Below are 15,790 nucleotides of genomic sequence, written 5' to 3' on the forward strand. Positions count from 1 at the left end.
GGTGATCCAAAACGGAAGGTGAAGCAGCAAGACATGGAGTGTGCTGGGAAAGCCTGAGGTGCAGGGCTTTACTTCTCAAACCAGAAGCACCTCTCCAGGCTGCATGAGGGAGGAGCACTTCTGTAAATAGCAGTCTGCCAAGACTACAAGTGTTTTCACCTATGCCTGGCTTTCCCACAGCATGAAAACCCTGCTCCTGAGTTATTTACCTCAGGCCCTTTTACAGGATAAGGACTCTGTACTAGCTATAAAAACACCTCCATAGTTAAAACATGGTCCAGAATCGCAGTTACTTCATGCTTGCTTTATGACTGGAAATATTTAATATTATCTTCTCTGTATTCCCTTACTTTTGTGAAACAAAATTGATTAATTGTTGGATATTTTTGATTTCTGCCTTTTATTGTTTTCTTAGTTCCTTCAAAGCTGCGGGCATTGCTGAGGCATTAACACCACTAAGAGGGGAGTTTGCATATGCAAATTTTACTCCCTTAATTAAAAGCAGGAGCACTTGATTACACTGCTGTGCCCCAGAGCTGCAAATATGTAAACAAAGGTTACATGCTCAGAAAGGAAAATTGAGCACTAAATCACAGTTTTGTGATAGATTTCTCTTAGTTTTTAGGCTGTTGTTAACATGAATCCCAGTGCCAAATTTAATTCCTTATTCCTAGGTTGAAGGGTATGCTCTTTCAGGAGCACACTTTGTGTTTCTTTTCTTTGGGTTTGAGATTGTTTTCTTCTTATTTTGTATTTGCTCCTCTGACTTGGAATGCCCTTGTTTCCTGGCTGGTAGCAATTAAGCAATTAAGAGCAGGTGTAGCTTGAAGAATATGATGCAGCATCTAGAAAAAGTGATTAACAGGACAAATAAGGCACAGGCTTTAATTTGTTTAATTGTCATCCAGGTGTGGCCTTAGTCGTTCAAAATCCTGAGGCTGCTGGGCTTCTGCTGACTCCAGGAGTCACAAGGACTGACTGCTGGACCTGAGAATACAACTTGGTGAGACTTTGTCTCTTGTAGTAACCACCTTTCTCAAAATTGCCTCTTCCTGTCTTTTGCACAGTGGTCTTTAGTCCCCTCAGTCATCCTGATACGACTGTCTGTGGTAAATTGGGTCGTTCAAATCACCTGGCCACAAGAAAAACAAAAAGGCAAGCAGAGCACCCTGATACTGCGTGCTTTCTCTAAAGCAGCTGATTGCAATCATCTAATTCTTTGCACAGTTCCACACAGAGTGCTGGCGTGACTTAGAGCCCTGGGGTGAAGCAGGGGGAAAAGGGCTGGCGACTGATATGTTGAGGAGCCGGAGTTTCTTAGACTGGATATACCAGTGCCCTGTTTTGTAGACAGACCCTCTCTGACAAGGCCAGTAGTGTCATATTTTAGTTTTTTAAGCATTAAACAGTGTAGCAATGCAGGAGATTAAGTCTAACTGAGCTGACAAGTTCCCTTTTTGATCAGTCACTTCTCTCCCAATCTTAACAAGTAAGACCAGTCCTGAAACAGATATGGGAATGAAAGGGACACAAGATACTTTACGCTGGTGTAGTTCTGACACATCCACACTTCCCTGGCTGTTTCCTTAGCAAGTCATGTGTGCGGTGCCAAGTAGGGGTGATACTCTCTGCTCTTTCATGCTTCTACAGTGGCTCTGCAGGGCACAGGTGGCTCTACATGCTGCTAGCCAGCAGATAACAAGACCTGGTTTTGGTAAGGAGCTCTGGGATTTTCTGAGGTTATAGTGTGGTGTGCCCTGTTAACATTTTTAAAAATCAATATTGCAGGGAACTATTTTTTTTGACAGTGACCTTAAAATAAATATTTTGATGTCTTGTCTGTTCATTGTCTATCTATGGGCTTTTGCTGATGTGAAAGATATGTAGCAAATTTCAGTATCTGCACAAATGATCCCCAGAAACAGCAAAGGCTGTAGCCCATATGTGAGATTTTCAGTTTGTAAATTCCACTAACTCCTTTCACTGAAGGGTGCAATTCATGCCCCCTCTCCACACCTCCACTCCTCTAATTGATTAGAGGCAACTAACTACAAAAGAAGATTTGTAAAATAAGTTGCCACAAACTTCACAGGCCCAATGAAAGCATAGCTGGCAGGACCCAAGTTCCAGGCAGATCACAGCTGCACAAGTACTGATCAGAGTCCAGCCTTGGGTGAGATTTATTATTATTAAGAAAGACAATTTTGATCAAATACCATTGAATCAAAGCATGTATTCACCAACTCCATATACTGACCCCAGCATAAATACTGAAATTTCTCTTCTCTGGTCTGTGACATAGAGACTTCACATGGTCTGGAAAATGAACTTCTGCATTTTGCCTTATTTGGTATGGAGCTTAGACCACAGCATAATACACAAACTGGATTATTAACAGAAAGCAATGCATTTCCTCAAGATGAACTAGAACACAAACACCAAGGGCAAGTTCCTGTCATCAAGGTAAAGTATATTATTTTGTCAGTTCCTGCATACATCCTATTAACACTGACAGCAGTTTCAGCCACATGCATGTGTATCTTTCATTAACACTAATGGGCAATACATGCACAGAGATCTCAGGCTAATACTGGTGGGAATTACATATACGTGCAACACTCATTAGCATTAATGAGGGTTCTCCTGTGGATATCTAATGATCATTAATGGGAGTTACATGCATGTGTGTTTCTCATTAACATTAGTGGCATGTGCATCTCTCATCAATAGTGATGGGAAGTGCAGGAAGCCATATCTCCCATTACTATCAGGAGGAAAGATGCACTCACTGCAAGGAGAAAGCCATTCCTGACATATCCTCAGTGAGGAAGTTTGAGCTGTTGTTAATTCTATTAACAACAACTTCAGTTTGTGCTGTCTTTCAGTGAATTATCCCAGTCTCCATGACCTTGGCCACAAGGCATAGGTTTTGTTCCCACATAAATGAAGTAGTTCTGCAAGAGCCCAAACATTCTTTTCTGTGGCACCAGACAGCATGTCATCTCTCTGGGTTTTTTTAAGCAAACGTATTTCTGAATTGCTGCTATTTCAAAGAAAAGTCTGCATATGCTTTTCCCAGCATAGGGTGGCACACACCAGCTGCTGAGTTATTGCCCTAGGCACACCAAATTTATTATAAGTTCTTGTCATCATAACTCCATTTTACATCGTGCACTAATGCAGTATTGTGTTAAACTCTGACATGGCTCCTGATGAATGTAGTAGAGACTACAGGCCACAGCCTCCCCTCAGAGTAAAAAACAGTCTGAATTTACTACAGGACTGAGCTTTTTATCCTTCCAGTTACAAAGGCATTAAACTTCAGTAACCCTTTCAAAAATATGTTCTCACGCCTGCCAAATGGTTTCCATTGGCTTTTCTGTAGTTTGAGTCTCCTTTAGAACACGTGCCAGCACTGTTGGCTAGTGTCAGTGCAGAGCTCAGGGCTCCACGTGGTGGAGCAGCCAAGGGCTTTGCTGCTGGGGAGGATTTCCCTTCTCTCTCCTCCAAGAGCCGTCACTGCTTGGGTGGGTGCTGAAGAACAAGGCTGTCCATGTGGTGTTAGCAGTGGTGACCAGACAGGGCTAAGGAAGAACACTGATCTCCCCATCCATCATGTATATGGAGATACGGGAAGGTGATTGCATCAATTCCTGAACAGGGAATCAAGTGATTTGCTATCAGTTCTCACCTTCATATCTTAAAATATCATATTTCTAGGACAAATTCTACTTTTTCTGTTCTTTGGTATACCTATCACCTTGTACAAAGGAATTATAACCTGAAACAGGATCTCTAGATGCCACTGTAAGGGCTTGGCTACAGTTAATACAAACAAAAACAACCCCATCCGATATAAGCTATTTGAAACAGAGAGCAATATATTTAGTTTTAAAAGTGCCCTTTGGTAAGATAGTCTTATTGCTTTTCTCATTACTGTGCAGAATTAGAATAACCATTGCCCATGCAAATTAGTTACAAGAAACAATATTTGCAAATAGCAGATGAAAATTAAAGGATTATATTTGGCAAACACAACTGCTAGATCAGATTCCCTAAGGCTGGGGGAGGTATAGATCACACCTTCCCTGCTGCACAGCAGTACCTCAGGGCAGGGAAAGGCAGGCTGTCCACTGCAGCTGTTGGGCCATTCCAGGAGCCTTCTGGAGAGAGGCAGCAAGAGTGTGAGAGCAGTTCCAACTCTCACAAGAGCTGTGCAGACAAAGTGCCCAGTATGAGCCTTTCACCTGCCCTAGCTCTGCCCCTTTGGCAGCATGTGTTGTGCACTCCGCTATCTCATATTGGTTCCACATCAGCACAGGGATGTAAGAGGTGGTGTTGCTTTCTTTACAAGCAGATGTTTTATTGCTGGGCTCCTTGACCCCAGCCCCTGTATGGGCTCTGTATGTAACCAACTTCAATTCACATGAAATCAACAACCAATTCAGAGAGAGCATGTATAATGCATAAAACTCTTTACAAGCCCAGACATACAGACTTGGACATACGCTTGCATAAGGTACACACACACACATTTATCCACACTCATATTCCCTCATCCTGGAAAGTACAATGCAGGAAAGGTGATTCTAGTGTTAATCTAGTCTAGGACGACAGATGTTAGAAGACATCAAGGAAAATCACAAAAATAATAGTATTCTGTCTGGCTACAGCGGCATTAAAGATTCTAATCTGTAACTACAGCTTTCACTTATAATTCAGACATTAGCTGCTAAACAAACTAAATAATTTATCAAGTACAATATGTTCTAACTCTGCAGCTTGCAAAAACTGCAGCCATACATTTGTTTCAAAGAGTCACCAAATGGTGGAAATGTCAAGCTCTTCCTTAAAGTGCATCTTCTTCAATTCCCTTGGTAGATAGCACTGATTTTTTTTTTTTTTCCTGAAGATGTTTTATTGTTTTTCTACTTTTCATCAGGGTGGGGTTGCCATGGAAATAAAGTAGGATGTCTTGCTGGATTTCACCTTTGCTGTCTTGCTTCATATGGTTCTCTCTCCTCAGAGCAAACATGGTGGACGCAATGCACATACAGATGTCTGATTTCAGATTTCTTTCTCAAGTGTGCTTGGCAGCTGCCCTCCTGAGACAGGCAAAGCAGGACTTCGCAAGCAGCACTTCACTTTACATTCATCTTTCCACTCTCTAGTGGCCACCATCACGTCTCCCTTGCTTTGTGAGCTCTCTTTTAAGATGGACAAAGCTTTTCATGAAAGACTTGCTTCCAGTGTAAACAAAAACCTTCGCTTAAGCATTTCAATTAACCAAGTGACCAAATCAATTCTCCTCTCAAAGTTAGTGGAAGTAAAATGGTGAAATATGCTGCAATAGATATGAGAAACACACATTTCATATCCTAGCAATCTGTCTAGAGTTACCCCAGTTACTGGATTTAAAAGGCTGAGTTTAGGTTGTGACACTGTGCCAGGGAACTGGGTCTCTCCTTTCCTCTGTCAGTGTTTATTGCCATACCAATTTTTGCATTTAGATTTCTCCCTGGAAGACAAAGTTCAAAAATTATATCACTCACTGGGTTGAAAAGTTTTCATTTTATATATCTTTCCTGCATCTTTCAAAAATAGATTATAAATCTGTTATCTAGATCTGAATTTCACAGTGGTAGAATCTCAGAAATCCAGATGAAAAGGATGGTAAATACAGACTTACGTCATAGTCTTTCAGTCTGAATGTTGCAGATCAGCTCTTCTCTCCTTGTGGAGTACCATCAGTGGAAACAGCTGAAATTTCAGGATACATAAATGAAAAATGCATCCCATGCCACAAAAGTCTCACTAATATCACAAGTATTTAAAACTCCATATCCAGTACTTATATGTCACAAAAGAATTTTTAAAAAATGTGGCATTTTTAATATGATGCAGATTTTTTCACTTTGGTGTTTGGATTCCTCTGCAATTCTACCGAAGTAAAATAGGGGTTTACTACATGAACTCCTGTGGATTAGCCATGATGCCTTTCTTTGTCACTTTTTAATACTCTGCTTGTAATGGCCAAGCTGAGAAAATGTTTCCCAGTTTCCAGGTCAAGGGCTTATCCTCTGCTTTCCATCTTTCAGTCCTACTCACTAGAATTGCATTAAGTTTCCCTCTGATTTTACTAGCATTGTCTTGGCAGAACATCAGTGTCATTTTAAAGTATCATTACAATACTTGTTCTTCTAACTTCATTGGTTTCCAACTGCCAGCCCCAGTTTTTTTCTTGGAAAGATACTATTGGTATAACTATTATTCAAACTTTATAGCACCCCAGAGACATGGGCATTGTCTAACTTTTCAGCTTAGTTAATGCCATAGGAAAGTTACAATCTGAGTAGAAGACAAAAAATAACGTGTATATCAAGACAGATAAGAAGAGTGCTTCGAGGCTACATGACTGTGCATGCCAAGCAGCAGTGATGCTAAGCAGCAGCTCTCTGACTCTCTGACTCTTACTTTTGGTGCATTATAATAGAAGAGATTGAAGAGGAACCTCCAGAGCCATCAGATGACTGCAGCTGTTCTTTCAGAAGCTCTTTCATAGGATGGAGTGTGGCAAAGAGCATGAAGTTGCTTCTCTGAAAGTCTTGTGGTTGGTGTAAGACATTGGCTTGTCAGATGAATGGGTGGTAGGAATTGATTTCTTAGCAAAGTCACTCGGAAGAGTGGAGAAAATCTTCTGTGATGTGAGAAGGTTTAGTGCACATTATTTTGCTGAACTGGAACATCTGTTTTTAACCTGATAGTAGTGGTCTGCTAATAACAGGCTCAATGCTGCTATTGTGGCAACAACTCTCTGTATTTTAGAAGACAGACTCTACTATGTCTGCCCCAAACTAATACTTCTGAGCATGACACGTCACAGCTACAGTGATAATCATGGTTGTAGAGCAAGCTGTGCCTCAGCTGCTTCTCTCCAGGTTATTTCTCAGGCCAAAGGCCAGACTTCCTGCTACTTCTTTGGACAGGACCAGGCCATCTTGTGCCTTTTAAACCAAACCTCAGCACAGGTTATTAATGCACGCAGCCCAACTTCAGCTGGCACCAGTAAGCCTTTCCTCAGACTGGATATGTCAGTGCCTGATTATCATGACTTAAAAGCAGGTTCTGCACAAAAAAACTCCAGTGTTCATTCTGTCACCTGAAATGTGCAGCATGTGTAGGTCCCTCGTCCTGGAAAGCTGTGCTACATCTGCTGACTCGCTGCTATTTTAGGAATGCACCAAACCCCAGGAAATACGTGAAAATAAAAAAAATCAGAATGTTTTTAAAGGTATTTGCATTTCTTAGCATTTTTTATCAGGAAGATTTCAAAGTATTTTGTGTGAATATTGCTATTATCCCCAGATTATAGCTGGTAGAACCCAGATAACATACAGATCAGCTATTTCCTCAAATCCATGGGAGAGGTGAGTGATGAAATTAGGAATGGGATCCCCCACCTTGGCTTTCCATTAAATGTTGTAACTATCACATATCTTCATGTCATGTACATTTCTGGTATTTACAATTTAACTCAGCTGCACTCCCTGCCATTTAATTCAGTGACAATATGTGCATTTGCAGGAGTGGGGTGGGAAGGCCAATTTTTTGGGCAGGCCATGTGTGCTCTGTAGTCTAAAAAGCATGTAGTATGAAAATCTGATGGATCTTGAAAATATATTCCTGGACATTTTGCTGAGCCTGCCAAGAAAACTGGTAATTAACCAAAGTAATCTTTTGTGACAGGAACAAAAAGGCTGGCCATATGCTTTGCTTATAGTCCTATACCATTTTTCTGGAAGAAAAATGGAACTTCAGCATTGGGAAGCATTAGAACTGAAAATAGAGTTCATTACTTACCATATTTACCTTGAATAAAAATAGAATTTAGTTTTTATATCCAACTGCATTATTAGAAATATCTAAACATTTGATTAACAAGCTTTTCTAGGCCCAAGAACGTCTGCCTGAGCTGAGGTGCTGAAGTGTGTTATGGTGTGGTATGGCCCTGTGTCAGCGTATGAGCTCCACCCATAGTTGACTCAAATAATGTACAAAAATAAATAACTGCCTCAGATTTTCTTATTCAGGAGGAAAAAATCAGCTGAGGATGATTCCTAACTGCTGCTGAGAGAAAAAAAAGTTTCATAGGCTTCACTGCTGTAGAATCAAGCCAATGCAATGCAACAGTGCCACTGCAGAAAGGATGGTTTACATAGAGGTGTTTGATAGGTATGCGTGTACATTTCTGAAAAATATTTTATTGTAGCCCTTCAAAAAGTCTTGCAGGCCAGTGAAATGTCTTAGCTTTTCATATTTAATATTTCAATAATAGCAATGCTAATGGAAGATTGGCACATATAGTCGCTTCTCTGTGTTAAGAAGGCAAAGTTATTCACAACTTTCACCTAAACAGCAGGTTTCTTTAAGCACTATATATATTCACTATATTTTTACTTGGTAACAGGAATGCAAACAACTCTTGTCTAGGGTAGGGGAATGCCAATACTTGGTCACCCTTTAACTCCCTCTCTGACCCTTCTGCTGAGATGCCCAGTAAGTCTGTTCATTGGTAGTGGTCACTTGTGGCAAGAGCAGCAGTAGCCTGGGAAGCAGAGCAAGCCCTGTGACCTCCTTTTTCCAGCTGCTACAAACAACTGTCTATTTAGGAGGATAATTCCAGCTTCTTTCTGCTGACCTGTGCTGGATTCAAATTACTGTCCTAAAAGGAAAAGCCTGGCAAGGGTCATGAAAAACTTTAAATGCATTTATTTTTGGGACACTTCAAGCAGAGGGCAAGCAGAGATGAGTAAGACTTTGAATAACAGATCACCACTCTTCAAACACACAGTGACTATCTGACCTATAACTGAAGAGAGCTCATGGCATCTTATTTCTTGTGTGTATTATAGTACCTACATGTAGTCAAAGAGGCACAGGAATTATGATATCAGCACAATTCACGTGATGATGAGCCAGAGCTCTTTCAGGTAAGAACTGAGGTACATTTTGTCTACATGTTGTGCAACTGGATGACAACCATTGCAGCACACATTATTGCTGTTCTTCAGCTGTGTGATGTCTTTTATATTAACCATTGTCTTTATTTCTCTGTGTGAGTAGTTCCCTGAAAAGGAATACGATATTAATAATCTTGAAGAGTTGAGAAATTTCTGATATGAACATGCTTTAATTACCTTGGCAAACAGAATCAATAAAGAAATATCTGTTGTCTTGAAAACGGTTCAGATAAATTGAAGAGAGGAGAGTATTCATACGTGTTTATCAAACAGTCCAGATCTGAATACCCTTGTTTTCAGAAATTGGATGGAATGTGGCTTAAAACAGCAAGAAAAAAATTCCTTTCTGAATAAAGAATGCTGTGAAGGGGAGGTCAGCCGCTGATTTCAATGGTCATTTTAGAAACACTCAGTGTGAATACACCAGTAATACAATTCTGAAGGATTTAAGTCTTGTTTAGGGTGACACAAACCCACAGTTCTTAACAACCACACTGCTCAACCTGAGAGAGAGCAGGATTTTATTGCCACTTTCAGAAAAGTCAGAAGCTCGCTCTCAAACAGGAACCAGTTAGTGTCATGGCAGCAGACACCGAGATATCAGTCAGGGCTGTAACTTCAGCCAAGCATCTCAGAGCAAAATCAGACAAACACTTTAGTGAAAAAGATTCAGCATTAGTGCAAAAGCTTCTGGTTATAAAATAGTGAGGGGGGAAAAAAGACATGCTGTATAGGTGAAATCTCAGTAGACTGATTCAGTTTTTTTCCATGAAGCATTAGCAAGGTTTTAAATAGCTGCAACCTGCATATTAAAAATGCCCATGTGTATAATACATGAATAAGGGCACCTTGGCTGAATACATTATGGAACAGAACTGTCATCTTTACCCCCTTCACGACCACACTTTTGCTTGCTTATGTGAATAGTCAAAAATAGTGATGAGCACTTATCAAAAGTTAAATTAGGCAATGAATCACTGGATTAAGACCCTTTTTAAAAAAAAAATAAGCATTCCTCCACCAATTCCTTTCTCTCCACCACTTTCTAAAATCAGGCCATTTCTCTGCAGCTCTTTATTTAGACAAAAAGCCTGGAAAGTGATCATGGTTTATCTACAGACTGACTGAGGCTTTTTTGTGATTCAGTCACCTGCTGTTCCAGTAAAGACATAATCCCATCTTCATTTATATACCTAAGAGACAATTCAGGTAGAGGAAAGAATGTCTGCTACCAAAAGGAGTCTGTTACATCTGCTGTGCTTGATATATATGAAGTGTGGCAAAAATCTCTCTGCAGCTGTTTGTCTTTGTATTTAGCACGAGACAATGTAATAATGCACTTGTAGGGCAGGAGTGATTCGCTGAATATTTCAACAAGATATGTAGATTTTATGGTGTGCTATTCAAAGAAAAGAAATATTGATTTTGACTAGCCATATATGTTCCTGGCTCATAAGCCCATGTCAAGAAGCAGAGGCACAGAATTTTTTGATCAAAGTATTTTGACTTTCTCCCTTTAAGTGTTGTTTCCCTGTGTAACCATTCTGTTGCAGCTCTCTGTAGAAGGACAAACAATTCTGCTTTTTAATGATGCACTCTCCTTAATGATGAGGGCAAAAAAAGAGTGCAAGTTTTCTGGTCGAGGTAGCTCTTGTCTGTGACACTGGTTTTTAGCTCTCAAATGAGTGGAACAATGTATAGCTCCAAGTGATGAAGCTTCTGAATTGCTGTTATCAGTGAGAGCTTGCTGAGAAAATGAAGCGCATGCCTACACTTCTATTTCATAGTCCATGGAAATTAATGCCATTTTAGGCCCTGCATGCAGGCCTTTACAGATATCTGGAATGTATTTTTTCCTTCTGATTCATGTCTCTGTGAGTTATTTATGGGGCTTTTATATGCAAAGGTATTTTTTAGGTTATTTATGATGCTTCTTTGAGTATATTTAAGCCCTCCGTTTTAACAAGGGCTCAACACACAGGGAAAAGAAGTTTCTTCTGGACAACAATTTACAATTACAGAAATTACAATAATGTTCAGAAAATGGAAATCCTTTCCTATTGTAACCACAAACAATTTCTGATCGCAGACTCTTATTTACTACATAAGTAAGGAAATCTGGCTTTCCCCTTCTTGTGTGACCTGAACAAATCATTTAATCTTGGCAACCTTCAGCATTCCCAGGGCCCCAGAGCTGCACAAGAGTCCAGGATGAAGCAGGGGCAGGGCAGAGCCCTCAGCCCTTTGCAGGCAGTGCCACACTGGGTGTGGGAGCTGGCAGGAGGGCAGAGCCACAGAGGTCACCAGCAAGCCCAGAGACAGAACCTTGGCAATCTACCCTGTACCTGGGGACAAACATCAGTACTGCAGGGAAAAAACAAAAGATGCAAGAGCATTAAAATGGCAAAGCTACTGTCTTTGCTGAAAGAAAAAACAAAAGCAGCAAAGGCATTGGCAAATAAAGGACTCGGGGTTTATTGTTACCTCTATTGGAGATTGCACTGTTCTTGTGTTGTGCATCATCTTATTACACTAAGAGCATGAAATTATATTTCCTTTCTTCTCCAAGACTGTTTGCAAGCTGCTCCCACATCAACATGTACTCCTTGAAAACAGCTGCCAAGCTTTGATGATGATAAAACAAAGTGATCAATTCCTGTTTAAAATGATCAGATAATAGTTAGCAAAAAAAATTCTTTCTGTCTGCCTTTTCAAACCCCTATTGAGATAAAAGGAGTTTGTGTGTGAAAAAATCTGAAACCTCCAAGACACAGCACTTTTGTGGGAAGGTTGGAATGGTCTTTTCAGGGCTTTCTCTTTATTTTGAAAATTTTTAGAAATATAGATTTGAACAGACCAAAGAAAGGGATGAGACACCCTAAAAGGAAAGTATGAAACAATATTTAAATGATGTGTGATTTCATTCTTGCCTGAGGGCATGCTGAATTCATAAAGAGAGTCCCCCAGGATATTTCACAGTGTGCTGGTACACGGGCTGCTTCCCTGACAGGTCATTACTGCTCATCATGCTGGGATCCAGTACACAGCATGCTGGTGGCTGCTTTACCTGCCTTGGTCTCAGTGTAGTCCCTGTAAACATAGGTCAAGGACTCTGTCTTTGGCATCCCAGATGTCCACGCAGACTCACAAGACAAGTGATTGATTTTCACTACAGGACAGAGCTGTCGGGAAAAGTTATCTCCAATTCAGAAGGTTTATAGACAGGCTCCCTGAAAAACTGAGGTGCATAACACAGCCAGCTGTGTGGGGTTGGCTTCTTGAAGAACTCCTTTCTGACTTCATGTACAGCAGCAGCCTCTGAGTGACTGAAATGAATTCATTAAAAAGCAGGAGAGAGTACAACAACAAGTATAGAACGATAGGAGAACTGAATGTAAGATACATGTTAGAGCTTCATTAGAATGAATGAAATTGCAAGGAAAAAATACCTCGTTAGTGGGTGCAGTGCAGGCACATCTCAGCCAGCAGAAGAACTGCCCTTCTGTGTTGCATGGTGTATCTCAGGTGAAAAAATCTAAGCTTGGTATGAGAGTTTTATGTGGCTGTTTTGAAACCTCGGCTGGCTCCTCTGGACTTGCAGGAGGTGTCAGTGCACTGATGGCCCTGGAGAAGGAGGATGTCCCCTCCCAAGCAATCTTCCTCTGGCAAGAAATTATCACCTGACCTTGGCCCACATTCTGCCCAGTCAAGAAGTAAAGCAATAATAGAGTAAAAAACACGAGTACTTGAAGATAAATTGGGCTGAGTTTGGTGATCCAAGACCTTCATCTAATTAGGCTTTCAGAAGTTTGCATTGCCTCTGAAAACTGTTAGTGAATAAAAGCTTTTTAGTAGTAGCTGATGTTTATAATGATTTAGAGGTCAAATCAGCCAAATTTTCTGCTTTATAAATAGTGCAGCTGTGAAAGTTTCAGGGATACATGGAAAATGGGAAATACAGTGTTACTTCTGTCCAGCAAAATAGCCAGTATTCTGAAGGCAGGCAAAATATTAGGGTTTTCAGACATGCAGGTTATTTAGGTCTGTTTGTATTTAGATTCAGAACCTGAAAAATTAGTTTCCTGGCAGTATTATTCCCCTCCTAAAACTAAAATACCAGTTTGTAATAATAACAGATACACACTCAGGGCATGGCCATGCAATGAGAAAAAACCTTAAATATTCAATTTTTATGCTAGATTAAAAGAATGTGACTTTTGGCCAGTTAAAATAATTTTTCAAATCCACTGTGTTCTTCCTACAACTTTCCTGATTACTTGAACACTGAAATACAGTATTTTGAAATACAGTAAGAGAAACCATCTACTTAGCATTAGAGTGGGAAGTGTAATCCGTATTGTTCTTATTTTAAATCTGAATTAACGTTTCTTATTAAAGTGGAATAGAAAAATGTGTGAATCAATAAATAGTGTTTCGGCACTAGCTAGCAGAATTGAGGAAGTGCAGCTGGGGATAGAAAACAGCTAGAGGCTGCTTTGTAGTTTTTACTAATCTACCTTGTGAAATCTTCACCTATGTACTTTGTCTTTCTTCCTTTCTTCTTTCTTAGAAATAACTTCAGTCAGTTTATTGATTTGTTTTTACCCCAGATTTTTAAATTGTAAAAGTCGTTGTGACTCATGGAGTCACCAGATACCTGTCACCTTGACAGCACTTGCAGGCTTGAATCATAGCTACCTTCCACGTTTGGAAAAGTCCTTATTTTATGAAGGCCCTGCCAGATCATTGGACAGGAACATCAGAAATCAAGGCTGTGTTACTGCACTTTTTTGCAACGCAAATGTGAGGTTTAGTAAGAGCTTCTTGTTTGAGCACTAGTGTTTTTAAGCCAAAAACATAATAATATGACAAATAGAAGACAGGGTGTGGAGGACATGTAGACATGATTCATCAATGCATACTCATTCTCTGTTTGATCTGCATTACAGAATTTAATCCTGCTTCTTTGTGGATACAGATGGCTCCTTTGCACTGCAGCCAGCCTTGGTTTTTCCACACGAAGACAGAAAACAGTGGATGGCCACATGGGAGTACATGGGTAATGTACTGCAAAAAGCTAAATGTCTTCACTTGCTCACATGGCAGTAAAATAATGGAGGTAAATAGATGAAAGACTAATAATTCTACAATAGAGATAAATTTAATGCTATACACACAAAAAGCAACCAGTAAATATAAATGTTCAGTCATGTCATGGCTGGAAATGAGGCTTCTCTGCCTCAGCTTCCCCATCTATAAGTGGAGTTGGTCCACAGATTTTCTTTTTATACCCAGTCTGGAGATCAGGCAACTTTTCTTACAGGAGACTGTTCCTAATTAAAAATGGCTTCTAGTCAGGCCACTTTCCTTTATGCCCCTCTGCTTTTGTAATGTCCCATTTGTTGGGGAAGATGAAACAGGAAAGCCTTATAAATATGATTGCCTGACAAAAGATTTTGGGACTATGAAAACTATAAGTGACATCGAAATGAAGGCCACCTTTGAGATATAAAGTCTTAGTTACTGAACAACTGGAAAACAATGGTATAGCCGGCTGAAGGTAATCCCCTCTTGATTAGACAATACCCTCTGCTTGCAGACAGGTCCAAGGGTCAGAGCAGACCCTACTAGCTCAGCAGAAGGGGTCCAAGGAGTAGTTTTTAGAAGTTAAAATGTAACACTCTATGGTAATGTAATAACTCTTATAGGCTGTATGTAAATGCTATAGGATTTGTACCTTGTATTAGATTGGCTAATGAGAATTAGAATATTCAGTACAGAAGATGATTTATTGTATTGTAACAAGGACCTCGCTCTCTTAATTCGTCTCTCTTACGTTCTTAACGCTCTTACCTTCTTAGCTCTTAGCTCTTCTCCTTTACTTACACTCTTGGTCTTGCTCTCTCTCTTACACCTTGGGCCTGCTTGGAGCTGCAGCTGGCAGCTCTAAGCAGTGCCCTTGTACCCCCGCCCTTTGCAATAAACAGCGTGCACCAAGATCTGCTTATAGAGATCTCTTGTCTCCGTCCGCCCGTCGCCGTCAGAGCCCTCACGAACAGTTTCTACACCATTATTTCTAATTTCTGCATTGCATTATTCTGCCAGCCCACTCTCTGAAGTTCCTCTCCCAACTCCGTTAGAGTTACCGTGCCACCCTTGCTCAATGTTCAGCTACATTACCTGATTCTCATACATGTTCCCCATCAGTCAAATTGTTCTGTGCTCAAACATTGCCATTGCTTCTTGAGTTTTTGTTCCTAAGCTCAGTGTCTCACCGTCTATCATTGCCTTTCTTTCATAGCTTGTCAGACAGTTTAAAATCCATGGACAATGTTCATTTCTAACCCAACTGAATACAATTTCTTAGGTATTGCATCTGCTGTCTACTGATACTGGATACAAGACCCAAAATTGCTCAGAGTTACAAATTTGTGACTCCCCACCATAGTCAGCCTGGGCTCCAACACGTATGTCTGGGATCATAATTTCATTTATTGCTGTTTATTGCGCATGTTTATGCTGTCAGCTGCTTACTTCCCTTTAAAAAAAACCCCAAAATCTCACTTCTGTTATTTTCCTAGGGAATGTAATGTGATTTACCAGGTGATAATTTCCATGATTACTCTTTATTCATCTTCTAAAGTTCAGTGCCATCCAGCCATCTGGTGTATCATTAGCTTTGCAAAAGCCCTAACCTACAAAGAAAAAAAAAACTCACATGGCTAATTTTAAGTATGTGAATCCTAATGATGCAAAGAAGACTGCTCATA

At 40.2% G+C, this 15,790-nt stretch overlaps 1 long non-coding RNA gene across 2 annotated transcripts; it reads right to left on the reverse strand.

Annotated features, from left to right (window-relative positions):
* Positions 1 to 2,169: 2,169 nt before the first annotated feature.
* On the reverse strand, positions 2,170 to 12,595 carry LOC138114089 (uncharacterized). 2 transcript variants are annotated; one of them, XR_011152483.1, is made up of 4 exons: positions 12,470 to 12,595; positions 11,505 to 11,676; positions 5,690 to 5,760; positions 5,436 to 5,518 (listed from the first exon to the last, which is right to left on the reverse strand). It is a non-coding gene; the product is annotated as an uncharacterized lncRNA (long non-coding RNA). The 2 variants fall into 2 exon arrangements; XR_011152484.1 differs by lacking the exon at positions 11,505 to 11,676 and having other exon boundaries at positions 2,170 to 5,518.
* Between the last annotated feature and the right edge of the window lie 3,195 nt (positions 12,596 to 15,790).

This window comes from Aphelocoma coerulescens, chromosome 8 (assembly GCF_041296385.1).
Source record: "Aphelocoma coerulescens isolate FSJ_1873_10779 chromosome 8, UR_Acoe_1.0, whole genome shotgun sequence".
Lineage (NCBI taxonomy): Eukaryota > Metazoa > Chordata > Aves > Passeriformes > Corvidae > Aphelocoma > Aphelocoma coerulescens.